Below are 20,482 nucleotides of genomic sequence, written 5' to 3'. Positions count from 1 at the left end.
GCTTGTAGCAGCTGGTCCAAAGATCTATGCCTCAAGCCCTGAGTGTTTGCCCTTGTGACTTGTTGATCATCATAGCGAAGCAGATGCTTACAGAAAACTGCAGGGGCTTAGATTGAAAATAAAAAAAATTGATGGGTATAAGGTAGAGAGGAGCGGGTTCGGTTCTCCGAGAACCGAATTCCCCACGAACTCCACGTGGTTTACACTGGTCTGAGGCAGGCTCGGTTGTTCCCGCCTGACTCGGAAAACCTGAACAAGGGAAAATGTCATCATCCCGCTGTCGGATTCTCGCGAGATTCGGATATTATATATAGAGCTGCGCGTTGCCGCCATTTTTACTCGTGCATTGAAGAGAGAGCGGAGAGGACGTGGCTATGTTCTCTCAGTGGAAATCTCAATATCAGTGCTCAGTATCAGTGGTTACTTATTGCTGCTCAGTAATACTAGTAGTGTGTCTCTCCTGCTCAGTGTCAGTTCTCAGTAGTATCCTCATCAGTGCTCAGTATCACTGCTCATTGTCTTGTGCTGCATTGTGGTGCTCAGCATACTACAGTACATTACTAATAGTCCAGTGCTGCATCTTGCTGCTCAGTGTCAGTTCTAGTATCCTCATCAGTGCTCACTATCACTGCTCATTGCATTGTGGTGTTCTGTATACTACAGTAATATAGTAACATATAGTAACATATTTTTTGAGGTTGAATAGAGGCAAATTGCCCATCGTGTTCAACCTGTTTTAAGTTGTGATGATTCTACATACTTGCTGAATAATGTTTTATGACTAGTTAACTACTATAACTCATGTTACCCCCGGATTAACCATGTTGATATTTTAAGTATTATAACCTTGGATAGCTTTTTCATTCAGAAATGTATCCATTCCTTTTTTAAATCCAATTACAGAGTCCGCCATTACCACCTTCCCTGGCAGGGAATTCCACATCCTGATTGCCCTAACAGTGAAGAACCCTTTCCTCCATTGCATTCTGAATTTCCTCCAGTCGCAGCGAGTGACCACGTGTTCTTTTAATAAATAATTCCTCTGATAACTCTTTGTTATGTATCTTTACATATTTGAAGATATTAATAATATCTCCTCTTAGGCACCTCTTTTCTAGTGTATACATATTCAGCCTAGTAAGTCTTGGGTATGGGTGAAGATGTTTCTCACAAAATTGTTGCACCAAAGCATCATTGAAATTCAAGCTGGAAAGATGATTTTAATATATCACTTGTACATTTTGTACTGCTCTTCTGGTGACAATGTAGTTTGTTTTTGTCAATTACCATTTTAATAATAGGGTAAAGAAAATTAAGTGGATTTTTGAAAGAAAACAATACTGTCAATATACTATTAAAACAAATTAAAATGGTAAAAGTTATTGTACTTTAAGTAAAAATAAAAGAGCCAAAATATCAATCCCAGTTTTGGATTACTTTAATTAACAAAAAACAATGCATATAGCAGAGGATAGTTTCAATCTGCCTACCTCTGGGTTATGGGCCCAGCATGCTTCCGTTGCAGTACTCTGCTGCTCATGTAAGTGCAAGAGATCCTGAAGCACTCACTCATCATGGGAAAGTACCAATGTGTTTCTTACAAAAACTCTCCAGATTATTGACTTTTTAAAGTTTTTCTAGGAAACGTTCTAGATGAATGCTTATTAGCCTTTGTCAGTATATACTTTTACGAGGTGTCTCTGTGGTGCAATCGGTTAGCATGTTTGGCTATTAACCAAAAGGTTGGTGGTTCAATCCCACCCATGGATGTAATTGACCTTGTGATTAGATTTTGGTAATCTTTAAGTAGACAAGTCAAAATGTCAAACTCCCTTTTATGGTGTAGGGTACCTGGCCTTCTCTGATGTAATCAGAGTTAGATTTGATTAAGTGATTTTATAAAATACAGCTAGGAAGCACAATTTAGCAGTGGGTTGCAGAGAAAAAAAACTATGCTGGCAGAAAAGTCCAATTGAGTGATTAAACAGCTCTTCATTTTCTGATTTTATGTTTATGCTAACAAATTTGCTCTCTGAAAAGTGTCCACAAAGTAAAGTCTCTGATTAACACCTTTGTAGGAATGGTTTTTCACCTATTACTGAATTAAACTTGCTTCATTGGAAAGGCAGCAAGATGCATCCTCATTTCAATGTCTACTGAAATAATACAGGTTGACACCAGGAAACATAAACGTCACTGCATCCTTGCTGCTTCCTCATGGGGAAGTCTGTTTAATGTGAAAACAAGGTGATATCTAATCAGCACACAGGTAAGGAATTAAGAAAATCTTTCTTTATGGGTGAAGATGTTTCTCACAAAATTGTTGCACCAAAGCATCATTGAAATTCAAGCTGGAATGATGATTTTAATATATCACTTGTACATTTTGTACTGCTCTTCTGGTGACAATGTAGTTTGTTTTTGTCAATTACCATTTTAATAATAGGGTAAAGAAAATTAAGTGGATTTTTGAAAGAAAACAATACTGTCAATATACTATTAAAACAAATTAAAATGGTAAAAGTTATTGTACTTTAAGTAAAAATAAAAGAGCCAAAATATCAATCCCAGTTTTGGATTACTTTAATTAACAAAAAACAATGCATATAGCAGAAGATAGTTTCAATCTGCCTACCTCTGGGTTATGGGCCCAGCATGCTTCCGTTGCAGTACTCTGCTGCTCATGTAAGTGCAAGAGATCCTGAAGCACTCACTCATCATGGGAAAGTAGCAATGTGTTTCTTACAAAAACTCTCCAGATTATTGACTTTTTAAAGTTTTTCTAGGAAACGTTCTAGATGAATGCTTATTAGCCTTTGTCAGAATGGACTTTTACGAGGTGTCTCTGTGGTGCAATCGGTTAGCATGTTTGGCTATTAACCAAAAGGTTGGTGGTTCAATCCCACCCAGGGATGTAATTGACCTTGTGATCAGATTTTGGTGATCTTTAAGTAGACAAGTCAAAATTTCAAACCCCATTTTATGGTGTAGGGTACCTGGCCTTCTCTGATGTAATCAGAGTTAGATTTGATTAAGTGATTTTATAAAAAACAGCTAGGAAGCACAATTTAGCAGTGGGTTGCAGAGAAAAAAAAATTATGCTGGCAGAAAAGTCCAATTGAGTGATTAAACAGCTCTTCATTTTCTGACTTTATTTTTATGCTAACAAATTTGCTCTCTGAAAAGTGTCCACAAAGCCAAGTCTCTGATTAACACCTTTGTAGGAATGTTTTTTCACCTATTACTGAATTAAACTTGCTACATTGGAAAGGCAGCAAGATGCATCCTCATTTCAATGTCTACTGAAATAATACAGGTTGACACCAGGAAACATAAACGTTACTGCATCCTTGCTGCTTTCTCATGTGGAAGTCTGTTTAATGTGAAAACAAGGTAATATCTAATCAGCACACAGATAAGGAATTAAGAAAATCTTTCTTTATGGGTGAAGATGTTTCTCACAAAATTGTTGTCCCAATGCATCATTGAAATTCAAGATGGAAGATGATTTTAATATATCACTTGTACATTTTGCATTGCTCTTCTGGTGACAGATTTCCCCAAATGTGGGAAACTTGACTGCATAATTTGTGTTTCCCCTGGTCGGCTCTCGTATAATTCAGATCTCTTTGTCTCAGGTCTCTCTCCAGCCTAGTTTGCTGTCTGTTTCCACTTCTCTTTTCTTGAGCTGCTCCCTTCTATGCCCTTGCGCACTATCCTGACTTCTCCCGTCTGCTTACTTTGTGCCTTCCAATGCACAATGCAAACTACAGGTAGTGCTGCAGGGCCCACACCCTTTTACTTGCCGTACAGAGCAGCTCTAGAGCTGTTACAGTGCCCAGCTGCTGCAAGAAATCAGCTTGTATGCTTCAGGGGCTGGGGCATAGCCAACATGAGCCCCACACCGAAGGAGGGTGGAGGTGTTTAATGCGAACTAGGGGTCATCCAAGCGCCGCAAAAGGCCGCCATGCCCTGCACGCCCCTTTTCTCTTTTCATATGCAGACGAGGGTTGAAGCCAACTTTGACCCACTGCTTGGATGACATCACCATATGCAAATCCATCTGCTGCAGGCCTTCCCCCAGGAATGCTTGCACTAGTTGTTGCATTTGGTTTGTTGTTTGGGGGTGCTTCAGTATTAGGCAGCCTTCTTCCCTCCCATGTTCATCTGAAAATATGTGTTCTCCCTGCAGTTGTTGTCCCCAGATGAGAGTTCCCTTGTGCTGCCTCAGTTGAATCTCCTTTACTTGACAGAGATGTGCCTGAGCAGCGGCCCTCCCCAGCCCTATCCCAAATCATACTTATTTTGCATAGGAGATACCATGGTCATGAAGATTGTTCTCCCAGGGTGAGGTTCATTCATTGCATTCTGGGTATGCTGACCCCTGTGATTTCCCCAAATGTGGGTAACTCGACTGCATTATTTGTTGTAGTGGGGGACTGTGTTTGTGTTTTCCTCTGGTCAGCTCTGGTAAAAGTCAGATTTCTTTGTCTCAGATCTTCCTCTAGCCTTGTTCTTCTTTCGAGAGTTCCCTTGTGCTGCCTCAGTTGGATCTCCTTCACTTGACAGGGGGGTGCCCGAGCAGCGACCCTCCACAGCTCTAGCCCAACTCCTACTTACCTGCCAGGTGAGATACTATGATCATGAAGGTGCTTCTCCCAGGGCAAGGCTCACCCATTGCACTCTGGGTGTGCTGCCCCTGCGATTTCCCCAAATGTGGGAAACTTGACTGCAGAATTTGTGTTTCCCCTGGTCGGCTCTCGTATAATTCAGATCTCTTTGTCTCAGGTCTCTCTACAGCCTAGTTTGCTGTCTGTTTCCACTTCTTTTTTCTTGAGCCCCTCCCTTTTATACCCTTGTGCACTATCCTGACTTCTCCTCCTGTCTGCTTACTTTGTGCCTTCCAATGCACAATGCAAACTACAGGTAGTGCTGCAGGGCCCACACCCTTTTACTTGCCTTACAGAGCAGCTCTGGAGCTGTTACAGTGCCATGCTGCTGCAAGAAATCAGCTTGAATGCTTCAGGGGCTGGGGCATGGCCAACATGAGACCCACACCGAAGGAGGGTGGGGGTGTTTAATGCAAACTAAGGGTCATCCAAGCACCGCAAAAGGCCGCCATGCCCTGCACGCCCCTTTTCTCTTTTCATATGCAGACGAAGGTTGTAGCCAACTTTGACCCACTGCTTGGATGACATCACCATATGCAAATCCATCTGCGGCAGGCCTTCCCCCAGGAATGCTTGCACTAGTTGTTGCATTTGGTTTGTTGTTTGGGGGTGCTTCAGTATTAGGCAGCCTTCTGCCCTCCCATGTTCATCTGAAAATATGTGTTCTCCCTGCAGTTGTTGTCCCCAGATGAGAGTTCCCTTGTGCTGCCTCAGTTGAATCTCCTTTACTTGACAGAGATGTGCCTGAGCAGCGGCCCTCCCCAGCCCTATCCCAAATCATACTTATTTTGCATAGGAGATACCATGGTCATGAAGATTATTCTCCCAGGGTGAGGTTCATTCATTGCATTCTGGGTATGCTGACCCCTGTGATTTCCCCAAATGTGGGTAACTCGACTGCATTATTTGTGGTAGTGGGGGACTGTGTTTGTGTTTTCCTCTGGTCAGCTCTGGTAAAAGTCAGATTTCTTTGTTTCAGATCTTCCTCTAGCCTTGTTCTTCTTTCGAGAGTTCCCTTGTGCTGCCTCAGTTGGATCTCCTTCACTTGACAGGGGGGTGCCCGAGCAGCGACCCTCCCCAGCTCAAGCCCAACTCCTACTTACCTGCCAGGTGAGATACTATGATCATGAAGGTGCTTCTCCCAGGGCAAGGCTCACCCATTGCACTCTGGGTGTGCTGCCCCTGCGATTTCCCCAAATGTGGGAAACTTGACTGCATAATTTGTGTTTCCCCTGGTCGGCTCTCGTATAATTCAGATCTCTTTGTCTCAGGTCTCTCTCCAGCCTAGTTTGCTGTCTGTTTCCACTTCTTTTTTCTTGAGCCCCTCCCTGTTATACCCTTGTGCACTATCCTGACTTCTCCTCATGTCTGCTTACTTTGTGCCTTCCAATGCACAATGCAAACTACACACCCTTTTACTTGCCTTACAGAGCAGCTCTGGAGCTGTTACAGTGCCAAGCTGCTGTAAGAAATCAGCTTGAATGCTTCAGGGGCTGGGGCATTGTCAACATGAGCCCCACACCGAAGGAGGGTGGGGGTGTTTAATGCGAACTAAGGGTCATCCAAGCGCCGCAAAAGGCCGCCATGCCCTGCATACCCCTTTTCTCTTTTCATATGCAGATGAGGGTTCCAGACAACTTTGGCCCACTGCTTGGATGACATCACCGTATGCAAATCCGTCTTCTGCAGAACTTCCCCCAGGAATGCTTGTACTAGTTGTTGCATTTGGTTTGTTGTTTGGGGGTGCTTCAGTATTAGGCAGCCTTCTGCCCTCCCATGTTCATCTGAAAATATGTGTTCTCCCTGCAGTTGTTGTCCCCAGATGAGAGTTCCCTTGTGCTGCCTCAGTTGAATCTCCTTTACTTGACAGAGATGTGCCTGAGCAGCGGCCCTCCCCAGCCCTATCCCAAATCATACTTATTTTGCATAGGCGATACCATGGTCATGAAGATTGTTCTCCCAGGGTGAGGTTCATTCATTGCATTCTGGGTATGCTGACCCCTGTGATTTCCCCAAATGTGGGAAACTCGACTGCATTATTTGTGGTAGTGGGGGACTGTGTTTGTGCTTTCCTCTGGTCAGCTCTGGTAAAAGTCAGATTTCTTTGTCTCAGATCTTCCTCTAGCCTTGTTCTTCTTTCGAGAGTTCCCTTGTGCTGCCTCAGTTGGATCTCCTTCACTTGACAGGGGGTGCCCGAGCAGCAATCCTCCACAGCTCTGGCCCAACTCCTACTTACCTGCCAGGTGAGATACTATGATCTTCACTGTTAGGGCAATCAGGATGTGGAATTCCCTGCCAGGGAAGGTGGTAATGGCGGACTCTGTAATTGGATTTAAAAAAGGAATGGATACATTTCTGAATGAAAAAGCTATCCAAGGTTATAATACTTAAAATATCAACATGGTTAATCCGGGGGTAACATGAGTTGTAGTAGCTAACTAGTCATAAAACATTATTCAGCAAGTATGTAGAATCATCACAACTTAAAACAGGTTTAACACGATGGGCAATTTGCCTCTATTCAACCTCAAAAACTATGTTACTATATGTTACTATATTACTATGTTACTGTAGTATACAGAACACCACAATGCAATGAGCAGTGATAGTGAGCACTGATGAGGATACTAGAACTGACACTGAGCAGCAAGATGCAGCACTGGACTATTAGTAATGTACTGTAGTATGCTGAGCACAACAATGCAGCACAAGACAATGAGCAGTGATACTGAGCACTGATGAGGATACTACTGAGAACTGACACTGAGCAGGAGAGACACACTACTAGTATTACTGAGCAGCAATAAGTATCCACTGATACTGAGCACTGATATTGAGATTTCCACTGAGAGAACATAGCCACGTCCTCTCCGCTCTCTCTTCAATGCACGAGTAAAAATGGCGGCAACGCGCAGCTCTTTATATGGAATCCGAATCTCGCGAGAATCCGACAGCGGGATGATGACATTTTCCCTTGTTCAGGTTTTCCGAGTCAGGCGGGAACAACCGAGCCTGCCTCGTACCAGTGTAAACCACGTGGAGTTCGTGGGGAATTCGGTTCTCGGAGAACCGAACCCGCTCCTCTCTACCTTATACCCATCAATTTTTTTTATTTTCAATCTAAGCCCCTGCAGTTTTCTGTAAGCATCTGCTTTGCTATGATGATCAACAAGTCACAAGGGCAAACACTCAGGGCTTGAGGCGTAGATCTTAGGACCAGCTGCTACAAGCATGGCAGAGGTGTCACTATCACTGGTGACACCCAGAGAGGTGGCGAGGGAGATTGTAATGCAGTGCGCGCAGATAAGCAGCGCAATGGTAAAAAGGAGGCATGGTTTCATAGGTAGGGGCGTGGCCTGGTGGCCTGAATCTACATTTTGCTGCTCCGGGTGTCCCGGGGGTTGGGGGCTGCACCGGAGACTAGTGTGTGAGCGGTGCTGGCTCCTGCACAGTGACATGGCATGGCCACTAGAGATGTGCACCGGAAATTTTTCGGGTTTTGTGTTTTGGTTTTGGGTTCGGTTCCGCGGCCGTGTTTTGGGTTCGAACGCGTTTTGGCTAAACCTCACCGAATTTTTTTTGTCGGATTCGGGTGTGTTTTGGATTCGGGTGTTTTTTTCAAAAAACCCTAAAAAACAGCTTAAATCATAGAATTTGGGAGTCATTTTGATCCCAAAGTATTATTAACCTCAATAACCATAATTTCCACTCATTTTCAGTCTATTCTTAACACCTCACACCTCACAATATTATTTTTAGTCCTAAAATTTGCACCGAGGTCGCTGGATGACTAAGCTCAGTGACCCAAGTGGCCGACACAAACACCTGGCCCATCTAGGAGTGGCACTGCAGTGTCACGCATGATGGCCCTTCCAAAAAACACTCCCCAAACAGCACATGACGCAAAGAAAAAAAGAGGCGCAATGAGGTAGCTGTGTGACTAAGCTCAGCGACCCAAGTGGCCGACACAAACACCTGGCCCATCTAGGAGTGGCACTGCAGTGTCACGCAGGATGGCCCTTCCAAAAAACACTCCCCAAACAGCACATGACGCAAAGAAAAAAAGAGGTGCAATGAGGTAGCTGTGTGACTAAGCTCAGCGACCCAAGTGGCCGACACAAACACCTGGCCCATCTAGGAGTGGCACTGCAGTGTCACGCAGGATGGCCCTTCCAAAAACACTCCCCAAACAGCACATGACGCAAAGAAAAAAAGAGGCGCAATGAGGTAGCTGTGTGACTAAGCTCAGCGACCCAAGTGGCCGACACAAACACCTGGCCCATCTAGGAGTGGCACTGCAGTGTCACGCAGGATGGCCCTTCCAAAAAACACTCCCCAAACAGCACATGACGCAAAGAAAAAAAGAGGCGCAATGAGGTAGCTGTGTGACTAAGCTCAGCGACCCAAGTGGACGACACAAACACCTGGCCCATCTAGGAGTGTCACTGCAGTGTCACGCAGGATGGCCCTTCCAAAAAACACTCCCCAAACAGCACATGACGCAAAGAAAAAAAGAGGCGCAATGAGGTAGCTGTGTGACTAAGCTCAGCGACCCAAGTGGCCGACACAAACACCTGGCCCATCTAGGAGTGGCACTGCAGTGTCACGCAGGATGGCCCTTCCAAAAAACACTCCCCAAACAGCACATGACGCAAAGAAAAATAAAAGAAAAAAGAGGTGCAAGGTGGAATTGCCTTGGGCCCTCCCACCCACCCTTATGTTGTATAAACAGGACATGCACACTTTAACCAACCCATCATTTCAGTGACAGGGTCTGCCACACGACTGTGACTGAAATGACGGGTTGGTTTGGACCCCCACCAAAAAAGAAGCAATTAATCTCTCCTTGCACAAACTGGCTCTATAGAGGCAAGATGTCCACCTCATCATCATCCTCCGATTCATCACCGTGTACATCCCCCTCCTCACAGATTATCAATTCGTCCCCACTGGAATCCACCATCTCAGCTTCCTGTGTACTTTGTGGAGGCAATTGCTGCTGGTCAATGTCTCCACGGAGAAATTGATTATAATTCATTTTAATGAACATCATCTTCTCCACATTTTCTGGAAGTAACCTCGTACGCCGATTGCTGACAAGGTGAGCGGCGGCACTAAACACTCTTTCGGAGTACACACTTGTGGGAGGGCAACTTAGGTAGAATAAAGCCAGTTTGTGCAAGGGCCTCCAAATTGCCTCTTTTTCCTGCCAGTATACGTACGGACTGTCTGACATGCCTACTTGGATGCGGTCACTCATATAATCCTCCACCATTCTTTCAATGGTGAGAGAATCATATGCAGTGACAGTAGACGACATGTCCGTAATCGTTGGCAGGTCCTTCAGTCCGGACCAGATGTCAGCATCAGCAGTCGCTCCAGACTGCCCTGCATCACCGCCAGCGGGTGGGCTCGGAATTCTGAGCCTTTTCCTCGCACCCCCAATTGCGGGAGAATGTGAAGGAGGAGCTGTTGACCGATCAAGTTCCGCTTGACTTGATAATTTTCTCACCAGCAGGTCTTTGAACCCCTGCAGACTTGTGTCTGCCGGAAAGAGAGATACAACGTAGGTTTTAAATCTAGGATCGAGCACGGTGGCCAAAATGTAGTGCTCTGATTTCAACAGATTGACCACCCGTGAATCCTGGTTAAGCGAATGAAGGGCTCCATCCACAAGTCCCACATGCCTAGCGGAATCGCTCTGTCTTAGCTCCTCCTTCAATGTCTCCAGCTTCTTCTGCAAAAGCCTGATGACGGGAATGACCTGACTCAGGCTGGCAGTGTCTGAACTGACTTCACGTGTGGCAAGTTCAAAAGGTTGCAGAACCTTGCACAACGTTGAAATCATTCTCCACTGCGCTTGAGACAGGTGCATTCCACCTCCTATATCGTGGTCAGATGTATAGGCTTGAATGGCCTTTTGCTGCTCCTCCATCCTCTGAAGCATATAGAGGGTTGAATTCCACCTCGTTACCACTTCTTGCTTCAGATGATGGCAGGGCAGGTTCAGGCGTTTTTGGTGTTGCTCCAGTCTTCTGTACGTGGTGCCTGTACGCCGAAAATGTCCCGCAATTCTTGTGGCCACCGACAGCATCTCTTGCACGCCCCTGTCGTTTTTTAAATAATTCTGCACCACCAAATTCAAGGTATGTGCAAAACATGGGACGTGCTGGAATTTGCCCAGATATAATGCACGCACAATATTGCTGGCGTTGTCCGATGCCACAAATCCACAGGAGAGTCCAATTGGGGTAAGCCATTCTGTGATGATCTTCCTTAGTTGCCGTAAGAGGTTTTCAGCTGTGTGCGTATTCTGGAAAGCGGTGATACAAAGCGTAGCCTGCCTAGGAAAGAGTTGGCGTTTGCGAGATGCTGCTACTGGTGCCGCCGCTGCTGTTCTTGCGGCGGGAGTCAATACATCTACCCAGTGGGCTGTCACAGTCATATAGTCCTGAGTCTGCCCTGCTCCACTTGTCCACATGTCCGTGGTTAAGTGGACATTGGGTACAACTGCATTTTTTAGGACACTGGTGAGTCTTTTTCTGAGGTCTGTGTACATTTTCGGTATCGCCTGCCTAGAGAAATGGAACCTAGATGGTATTTGGTACCGGGGACACAGTACCTCAATCAAGTCTATAGTTGGCTCTGAAGTAATGATGGATACCGGAACCACGTTTCTCACTGCCCAGGATGCCAAGGCCTCAGTTATCCGCTTTGCAGCAGGATGACTGCTGTGATATTTCATCTTCCTTGCAAAGGACTGTTGGACAGTCAATTGCTTGGTGGAAGTAGTAAAAGTGGTCTTACGACTTCCCCTCTGGGATGACCATCGACTCCCAGCAGCAACAACAGCAGCGCCAGCAGCAGTAGGCGTTACACTCAAGGATGCATCGGAGGAATCCCAGGCAGGAGAGAACTCGTCAGAATTGCCAGTGACATGGCCTGCAGGACTATTGGCATTCCTGGGGAAGGAGGAAATTGACACTGAGGGAGTTGGTGGGGTGGTTTGCGTGAGCTTGGTTACAAGAGGAAGGGATTTACTGGTCAGTGGACTGCTTCCGCTGTCGCCCAAAGTTTTTGAACTTGTCACTGACTTATGATGAATGCGCTGCAGGTGACGTATAAGGGAGGATGTTCCGAGGTGGTTAACGTCCTTACCCCTACTTATTACAGCTTGACAAAGGCAACACACGGCTTGACACCTGTTGTCCGCATTTCTGTTGAAATACTTCCACACCGAAGAGCTGATTTTTTTGGTATTTTCACCAGGCATGTCAATGGCCATATTCCTCCCACGGACAACAGGTGTCTCGCCGGGTGCCTGACTTAAACAAACCACCTCACCATCAGAATCCTCCTTGTCAATTTCCTCCCCAGCGCCAGCAACACCCATATCCTCCTCATCCTGGTGTACTTCAACACTGACATCTTCAATCTGACTATCAGGAACTGGACTGCGGGTGCTCCTTCCAGCACTTGCAGGGGGCGTGCAAATGGTGGAAGGTGCATGCTCTTCACGTCCAGTGTTGGGAAGGTCAGGCATCGCAACCGACACAATTGGACTCTCCTTGTGGATTTGTGATTTTGAAGAACGCACAGTTCTTTGCTGTGCTTTTGCCAGCTTAAGTCTTTTCATTTTTCTAGCGAGAGGCTGAGTGCTTCCATCCTCATGTGAAGCTGAACCACTAGCCATGAACATAGGCCAGGGCCTCAGCCGTTCCTTGCCACTCCGTGTGGTAAATGGCATATTGGCAAGTTTACGCTTCTCCTCCGACGATTTTTATTTAGATTTTTGAGTCCTTTTTTTACTGATCTTTTGTGTTTTGGATTTTACATGCTCTGTACTATGACATTGGGCATCGGCCTTGGCAGACGACGTTGATGGAATTTCATCGTCTCGGCCATGACTAGTGGCAGCAGCTTCAGCACGAGGTGGAAGTGGATCTTGATCTTTCCCTATTTTTGGAACCTCAACATTTTTGTTCTCCATATTTTAATAGGCACAACTAAAAGGCACCTCAGGTAAACAATGGAGATGGATGGATACTAGTATACTTATGGATGACGAGTGACTGACGACACAGAGGTAGCTACAGCCGTGGACTACCGTACTGCGTCTGCTAGTATAGAGATGATAATTAATGATATAAAAAAAAATATATATAACTACTGTAGGTATATATAATATAATGACGGACCTGGTGGACACTGTCAGCAGACTGCTAAACTACTAGTATGAAGAAGATAGAAAAAAACTTCCACCACAGGTAGGTAGGTATACAATTATGGACGAGCACTGACGACACAGAGATAGCCACAGCCGTGGCCTACCGTACTGCGTCTGCTAGTATAGAGATGATAATTAATGATATAAAAAAATATATATATAACTACTGTAGGTATATATAATATAATGATGGACCTGGTGGACACTGTCAGCAGACTGCTAAACTACTAGTATGAAGAAGATAGAAAAAAAAAACCACCACAGTTAGGTATACAATTATGGACGAGTGACGACACAGAGGTAGGTACAGCCGTGAACTACCGTACTGCGTCTGCTAGTATAGATAATATACTAAATATATTACTACTGTAGGTATATAATATAATGACGGACCTGGTGGACACTGTCAGCAGACTCCTAAACTACTAGTATGAAGAAGATAGAAAAAAAAACCCCACCACAGGTAGGTATACAATTATGGACGAGCACTGACGACACAGAGGTAGGTACAGCCGTGGACTACCGTACTGCGTCTGCTAGTATAGATAATATAATAAATATATTACTACTGTAGGTATATAATATAATGACGGACCTGGTGGACACTGTCAGCAGACTGCTAAACTACTAGTATGAAGAAGATAAAAAAAAAAACCCACCACAGGTAGGTAGGTATACAATCATGGACGAGCACTGACGACACAGAGATAGCCACAGCCGTGGACTACCGTACTGCGTCTGCTAGTATAGATAATATAATAAATATATTACTACTGTAGGTATATAATATAATGATGGACCTGGTGGACACTGTCAGTAGACTCCTAAACTACTAGTATGAAGAAGATAGAAAAAAAAAAACCACCACAGGTAGGTAGGTATACAATTATGGACGAGCACTGACGACACAGAGATAGCCACAGCCGTGGACTACCGTACTGCGTCTGCTAATATAGAGATGATAAAGATGAAAAAAAATATATAACACTACTGCAGATAAATATTTATATAATATATGTATGACGGACCTGCTGGACACTGTCAGCAGAATGCGTTTATAGAATAAAAAAAAAACACCACAGGAGTGTTTAACTTTTTCAGGCAGACAATATACTGGTGGTCACACTGGCAGCAAAAGTGTGCACTGTACTCCTGCTATAACTGCTCCCCAGTCTCCCCCACAATTAAGCTGTGTGAGCAGTGAGCACTCAGCACAGTCAGATATACATAGATGATATATCATGCAGCACACTGAGGCTGAGCACAGATATGGTATGTGTATCGTTTTTTTTCAGGCAGAGAACGGATTATAAATAATAAAACTGGTGGTCACTATCAGCAAAACTCTACACTACTGAGTACTCCTGACAAGTTCAACTGCTCCCCAAATTAGTAGTAAATCAAATGTCACTCGTCTCTATCTTCTAATCTAAACGGAGAGGACGCCAGCCACGTCCTCTCCCTATCAATCTCAATGCACGTGTGAAAATGGCGGCGACGCGCGGCTCCTTATATAGAATCCAAGTCTCGTGAGAATCCGACAGCGGGATGATGACGTTCGGGCGCGCTCGGGTTAACCGAGCAAGGCGGGAGGATCCGAGTCTGCTCGGACCCGTGCAAAAAAGGGTGAAGTTCGGGCGGGTTCGGATTCCGAGGAACCGAACCCGCTCATCTCTTATGGCCACCCAGCATGACGCCTCCCTTCTTGACCATGCTGTAATTGCAGTCGCACTGCAGTTCAGCGTGATCATAAAAAATGGTGTAGCCTCCTGCTGGTGCAGACTGTATGTGCGCGCAGGAAGCCGCCACCATTTTTGTGATCACAGCGGCTGAATGTGATGTCATACAGCCGCTGTGACCACGCCCCCTGTGTCTCCTCCATTGCAGACCCCATTTTGAAGCCTTGCCCCCGCACCGCTCCATCCCTGACTTGGAAATGGAGTGTTGCTGACCCCCCTCTCCCCCCCTGCCCCGATTGACAGGCAGAGGCGATCGCATTCTCTGCGGGGTGCCGCAGAAAATGCAGGCACATGCGTATGCTCTTAGCAATTTTTGCAGTTGGATCACTTATTGTGATTGCAATCCAACCTGAATCAGGCCCTATTACCTATCACAATGCGCTGCGGGCAGTACAAAATTGGTTTAATATAGGAGAAAAACCCCCAGACCTGTGCTCCTTAACTGTACCTGGTGGCTAGTGGAGCGGCTGCCCAGTAATCAGTGTCCACGCCAGTGCGCACACGGTCCACCCCCTACGGCCACGCTCCCCTTCATCAGCGGCCTCGTGATCCGGAAGGGCGGTGTGTGTGTGACTGACCTTAGGAAGAAACCGGAGCCTCCGCTGCAGTGACCCAGCAACCAGGGCACGGGAGTATACAGCGCCGCTGGGAGTGATGAAGCTGCAGTAAAGATGTCTATTAGACCTAGCCTGCTGCAGCCCTTGTAGATTCTCATAAAACAAGTTCTTCTTTTCTTGTCAAAATGAATAGCTAAGAATAGGCTGCCTGAGGCAGGCCCCTGTTAAGTGGCCTGCTACTGAAGGCACCAACTACAAACTGAGCTCCCTGTTCATGGAAGCGGAGTTATAGAGGAGGATGCACTGAGCATCTTGGGAACAGTCAAAAGCTTTGAGCCGGTTGGTGCCTCAGATCAAGATCCTACTCTACACCCCAATGTGAATCCTTGTGGAGTCCTGTGTACCCCACAGAAGAAATTAATGTGTCACACCCATTGGCAGCAACCTTAGAATAGCTGCTGATGGGCACAATTGAGAAAGGAAGGGGGGGGGGGACATTTGAATCCAGCACATAGATGCAATTCAAATATGTAATTTGTACCTTCCTATTTTAAAATATAATGGATGAACTTCACCCTGTGAGAACAATCTTCATGATCAAGAGATCTCATATGCAAAATAAGTATGAGTTGGGATAGGGCTGGGGAGGGTGGCTGCTCGGCCCCTCCCCCGTCAAGTTAAGGAGATTCAACTGAGGAAGCACAAGGGAACTCTCGTCTGGGGACAACAACTGCAGGGAGACCACATCTTTTCAGATGAACATGGGAGGGCAGAAGGCTGCCTAATACTGAAGCACCATCAAATATCAAACCATATGCAACAACTAGTACAAGCATTCCTGGGGGAAGGTCTGCAGCAGACGGATTTGCATACGGTGATGTCATCCAAGCAGTGGGCCAAAGTTGGCTGGAACCCTCATTTGCATATGAAAAGAGAAAAGGGGCATGCAGGGCATGGCGGCCTTTTGCGGTGCTTGGATGACCCCTAGTTCGCATTAAACACCCCCACCCTCCTTTGGTGTTGGGCTCATGTTGGCTATGCCCCAGCCCCTGAAGCATTCAAGCTGATTTCTTGCAGCAGCTGGGCACTGTAACAGCTCCAGAGCTGCTCTGTAAGGCAACTAAAAGGGTGTGGGCCCTGCAGCACTACCTGTAGTTCGCATTGTGTGTTGGAAGGCACAAAGTAAGCAGACGGGAGAAGTCAGGATAGTGCGCAAGGGCATAGAAGGCAGTGGCTCCAGAAAAGAGAAGTGGAAACAGACAGCAAACTAGGCTGGAGAGAGACCTGAGACAAAGAGATCTGAATTATACGAGAGCCGACCAGGGGAAACACAAATTATGCAATCAAGTTTCCCACATTTGGGGAAATCGCAGGAGCAGCACACCCAGAGTGCAATGGGTGAGCCTAGCCCTGGGAGAAGCACCTTCATGATCATAGTATCTCACCTGGCAGGTAAGTAGGAGTTGGGCTAGAGCTGGGGAGGGTCACTGCTCGGGCACCCCCCTGTCAAGTGAAGGAGATCCAACTGAGGCAGCACAAGGGAACTCTCGAAAGAAGAACAAGGCTAGAGGAATATATGAGACAAAGAAATCTGACTTTTACCAGAGCTGACCAGAGGAAAACACAAACACAGTCCCCCACTACCACAAAAAATGCAGGCGAGTTTCCCACATTTGGGGAAATCACAGGGGTCAGCATACCCAGAATGCAATGAATGAACCTCACCCTGGGTGAACAATCTTCATGACCATGGTGTCTCCTATGCAAAATAAGTATGATTTGGGATAGGGCTGGGAGGGCCGCTGCTCAGGCACATCTCTGTCAAGTAAAGGAGATTCAACTGAGGCAGCACAAGGGAACTCTCATCTGGGGACAACAACTGCAGGGAGAACACATATTTTCAGATGAACATGGGAGGGCAGAAGGCTGCCTAAAACTGAAGCACCCCCAAACAACAAACCAAATGCAACAACTAGTGCAAGCATTCCTGGGGGAAGGCCTGCCGCAGATGGATTTGCATATGGTGATGTCATCCAAGCAGTGGGTCAAAGTTGGCTTCAACCCTCATCTGCATATGAAAAGAGAAAAGGGGCGTGCAGGGCATGGCGGCCTTTTGCGGTGCTTTGATGACCCCTAGTTCGCATTAAACACCCCCACCCACCTTTGGTGTGGGGCTCATGTTGGCCATGCCCCATCCCCTGAAGCATTCAAGCTGATTTCTTGCAGCAGCTGGGCACTGTAACAGCTCCAGAGCTGCTCTGTAAGGCAAGTAAAAGATTGTGTGGGCCCTGCAGCACTACCTGTAGTTTGCATTGTGCATTGGAAGGCACAAAGTAAGCAGACGGGAGGAGAAGTCAGGATAGTGCACAAGGGTATAGAAGGGAGGGGCTCAAGATAAAAGAAGTGGAAACAGACAGCAAACTAGGCTGGAGAAAGACCTGAGACAAAGAGATCTGAATTATACGAGAGCCGACCAGAGGAAACACAAATTATGCAGTCAAGTGTCCCACATTTGGGGAAATCGTAGGAGCAGCACACCCAGAGTGCAATGGGTGAGCCTTGCCCTGGGAGAAGCAACTTCCTGATCATAGTATCTCACCTGGCAGGTAAGTAGGAGTTGGGCTAGAGCTGGGGAGGGTCGCTGCTCGGGCACCCCCCTGTCAAGTGAAGGAGATCCAACTGAGGCAGCACAAAGAAACTCTCGAAAGAAGAACAAGGCTAGAGGAAGATCTGAGACAAAGAAATCTGACTTTTACCAGAGCTGACCAGAGGAAAGCACAAACACAGTCCCCCACTACCACAAATAATGCAGTCGAGTTTCCCACATTTGGGGAAATCACAGGGGTCAGCATACCCAGAATGCAATGAATGAACCTCACCCTGGGAGAACAATCTTCATGACCATGGTAACTCCTATGCAAAATAAGTATGATTTGGGATAGGGCTGGGGAGGGCCGCTGCTCAGGCACATCTCTGTCAAGTAAAGGAGATTCAACTGAGGCAGCACAAGGGAACTCTCATCTGAGTAGAACAACTGCAGGGAGAACACATATTTTCAGATGAACATGGGAGGGCAGAAGGCTGCCTAATACTGAAGCATCCCCAAACAACAAACCAAATGCAACAACTAGTAAAAGCATTCCAGGGTGAAGGTCTGCAGAAGACGGATTTGCATACGGTGATGTCATCCAAGCAGTGGGCCAAAGTTGGCTGGAACCCTCATCTGCATATAAAAAGAGAAAAGGGTTATGCAGGGCATGGCGGCCTTTTGCGGCGCTTGGATGACCCCTAGTTTGCATTAAACACCTCCACCCTCCTTCGGTGTGGGGCTCATGTTGGCTATGCCCCAGCCCCTGAAGCATTCAAGCTGATTTCTTGCAGCAGCTGGGCACTGTAACAGCTCCAGAGCTGCTCTGTAAGGCAAGTAAAAGGGTGTGGGCCCTGCAGCACTACCTATAGTTCGCATTGTGCGTTGGAAGGCACAAAGTAAGCAGAAAGGAGGAGAAGTCAGGATAGTGCGCAAGGGCATAGAAGGGAGCGGCTCAAGAAAAGAGAAGTGGAAACAGACAGCAAACTAGGCTGGAGAGAGACCTGAGACAAAGAGATCTGAATTATACGAGAGCCGACCAGGGGAAACACAAATTATGCAGTCAAGTTTCCCACATTTGGGGAAATCGCAGGAGCAGCACACCCAGAGTGCAATGGGTGAGCCTTGCCCTGGGAGAAGCACCTTCATGATCATAGTATCTCACCTGGCAGGTAAGTAGGAGTTGGGCGAGAGCTGGGGAGGGTCGCTGCTCGGGTACTTCCCTGTAAAGTGAAGGAGATCCAACTGAGGCAGCACAAGGGAACTCTCGAAAGAAGAACAAGGCTAGAGGAAAATCTGAGACAAAGAAATCTGAGTTTTACCAGAGCTGACCAGAGGAAAGCACAAACACAGTCCCCCACTACCACAAATAATGCAGTTGAGTTTCCCACATTTGGGTAAATCACAGGGGTCAGCATACCCAAAATGCAATGAATGAACCTCACCCTGGGAGAACAATCTTCATGACCATGGTATCTCCTATGCAAAATAAGTATGATTTGGGATAGGGCTGGGGAGGGCCGCTGCTCATGCACATCTCTGTCAAGTAAAGGAGATTCAACTGAGGCAGCACAAGGGAACTCTCATCTGGGGACAACAACTGCAGGGAGAACACATTTTTTCAGATGAACATGGGAGGGCAGAAGGCTGCCTAATACTGAAGCACCCCCAAACAACAAACCAAATGCAACAACTAGTACAAGCATTCCTGGGGGAAGTTCTGCAGAAGACGGATTTGCATACGGTGATGTCATCCAAGCAGTGGGCCAAAGTTGGCTGGAACCCTCATCTGCATATGAAAAGAGAAAAGGGGTGTGCAGGGCATGGCGGCCTTTTGCGGCGCTTGGATGACCCTTAGTTCGCATTAAACACCCCCACCCTCCTTCGGTGTGGGGCTCATGTTGGCCATGCCCCATCCCCTGAAGCATTCAAGCTGATTTCTTGCAGCAGCTTGGCACTGTAACAGCTCCAGAGCTGCTCTGTAAGGCAAGTAAAAGGGTGTGGGCCCTGCAGCACTACCTGTAGTTTGCATTGTGCATTGGAAGGCACAAAGTAAGCAGACAGGAGGAGAAGTCAGGATAGTGCACAAGGGTATAAAAGCGAGTTTCCCACATTTGGGAAAATCACAGGGGTCAGCATACCCAGAATGCAATGAATGAACCTCACCCTGGGAGAACAATCTTCATGACCATGGTATCTCCTATGCAAAATAAGTATGATTTGGGATAGGGCTGGGGAGGGCCGCTGCTCAGGCACATCTCTGTCAAGTAAAGGAGATTCAACTGAGGCAGCACAAGGGAACTCTCATCTGGGGACAACAACTGCAGGGAGAACACATATTTTCAGATGAAAATCTTGGTCATGCTCTGGTTTCTCTTCAGAACGAACAAATCTTTCGCCTTTTACTAAAGATTTCCGTGGAGAGGAGCAAAACCGAGTTTTATCTCAATTTTTGCATGCCCCATATTATTGGGGTTTCTTTTATCAGTTTAAAGACAGAACGAGTGTGCTTTCTTGTTAGCTTTAATGTAAGCTCATTTGCATAGAAATGACAGTAAATGTTTGTTTCTTTTCAAACAGAACTTTCTTGACCATGCTACTTGCTTGAAAGATCTGGGAGCACATGGAATACAGTACAAACCATGCTTATAGCAAGGAGAAGCCAGGTGAGAAATCTGCTTTCTTTCAAGTTGGGCGCTCAC

At 46.4% G+C, this 20,482-nt stretch overlaps 13 non-coding genes and 1 pseudogene across 13 annotated transcripts; 7 read left to right on the top strand and 7 right to left on the bottom strand.

The window, feature by feature from the left end:
* Positions 1-2,841: 2,841 nt before the first annotated feature.
* Positions 2,842-2,915, top strand: TRNAN-AUU (transfer RNA asparagine (anticodon AUU)). Its single transcript has one exon. It is a non-coding gene; the product is annotated as a tRNA-Asn (tRNA).
* Positions 2,916-4,296: 1,381 nt separating this feature from the next.
* LOC134999760 (U1 spliceosomal RNA) lies at positions 4,297-4,460 on the top strand. The gene has a single exon (XR_010201833.1). It is a non-coding gene; the product is annotated as a U1 spliceosomal RNA (small nuclear RNA).
* Positions 4,461-4,612: 152 nt separating this feature from the next.
* Positions 4,613-4,775, top strand: LOC135000048 (U1 spliceosomal RNA). Its single transcript, XR_010202086.1, has one exon. It is a non-coding gene; the product is annotated as a U1 spliceosomal RNA (small nuclear RNA).
* Positions 4,776-5,449: 674 nt separating this feature from the next.
* Positions 5,450-5,613, top strand: LOC134999784 (U1 spliceosomal RNA). Its single transcript, XR_010201856.1, has one exon. It is a non-coding gene; the product is annotated as a U1 spliceosomal RNA (small nuclear RNA).
* Positions 5,614-5,765: 152 nt separating this feature from the next.
* Positions 5,766-5,928, top strand: LOC134999934 (U1 spliceosomal RNA). The gene has a single exon (XR_010201999.1). It is a non-coding gene; the product is annotated as a U1 spliceosomal RNA (small nuclear RNA).
* A 655-nt stretch (positions 5,929-6,583) lies between these two features.
* Positions 6,584-6,747, top strand: LOC134999689 (U1 spliceosomal RNA). The gene has a single exon (XR_010201765.1). It is a non-coding gene; the product is annotated as a U1 spliceosomal RNA (small nuclear RNA).
* A 9,743-nt stretch (positions 6,748-16,490) lies between these two features.
* Positions 16,491-16,653, bottom strand: LOC135000094 (U1 spliceosomal RNA). Its single transcript, XR_010202125.1, has one exon. It is a non-coding gene; the product is annotated as a U1 spliceosomal RNA (small nuclear RNA).
* A 152-nt stretch (positions 16,654-16,805) lies between these two features.
* On the bottom strand, positions 16,806-16,969 carry LOC134999835 (U1 spliceosomal RNA). The gene has a single exon (XR_010201905.1). It is a non-coding gene; the product is annotated as a U1 spliceosomal RNA (small nuclear RNA).
* A 675-nt stretch (positions 16,970-17,644) lies between these two features.
* LOC135000097 (U1 spliceosomal RNA) lies at positions 17,645-17,807 on the bottom strand. The gene has a single exon (XR_010202128.1). It is a non-coding gene; the product is annotated as a U1 spliceosomal RNA (small nuclear RNA).
* A 152-nt stretch (positions 17,808-17,959) lies between these two features.
* LOC134999615 (U1 spliceosomal RNA) lies at positions 17,960-18,123 on the bottom strand. The gene has a single exon (XR_010201694.1). It is a non-coding gene; the product is annotated as a U1 spliceosomal RNA (small nuclear RNA).
* A 674-nt stretch (positions 18,124-18,797) lies between these two features.
* LOC134999964 (U1 spliceosomal RNA) lies at positions 18,798-18,960 on the bottom strand. Its single transcript, XR_010202027.1, has one exon. It is a non-coding gene; the product is annotated as a U1 spliceosomal RNA (small nuclear RNA).
* Positions 18,961-19,112: 152 nt separating this feature from the next.
* LOC134999604 (U1 spliceosomal RNA) lies at positions 19,113-19,276 on the bottom strand. The gene has a single exon (XR_010201683.1). It is a non-coding gene; the product is annotated as a U1 spliceosomal RNA (small nuclear RNA).
* A 593-nt stretch (positions 19,277-19,869) lies between these two features.
* LOC134999467 (U1 spliceosomal RNA) lies at positions 19,870-19,997 on the bottom strand (annotated as a pseudogene).
* A 144-nt stretch (positions 19,998-20,141) lies between these two features.
* Positions 20,142-20,257, top strand: LOC134999499 (U5 spliceosomal RNA). Its single transcript, XR_010201578.1, has one exon. It is a non-coding gene; the product is annotated as a U5 spliceosomal RNA (small nuclear RNA).
* The last annotated feature ends 225 nt before the right edge of the window (positions 20,258-20,482 follow it).

The sequence above is a fragment of the Pseudophryne corroboree genome, unplaced genomic scaffold, assembly GCF_028390025.1.
Source record: "Pseudophryne corroboree isolate aPseCor3 unplaced genomic scaffold, aPseCor3.hap2 scaffold_150, whole genome shotgun sequence".
In the NCBI taxonomy this organism is placed as follows: domain Eukaryota; kingdom Metazoa; phylum Chordata; class Amphibia; order Anura; family Myobatrachidae; genus Pseudophryne; species Pseudophryne corroboree.
The sequence above is the reverse complement of the archived record's forward strand: the minus strand, read 5'-3'. Positions and strand labels throughout refer to the sequence as shown.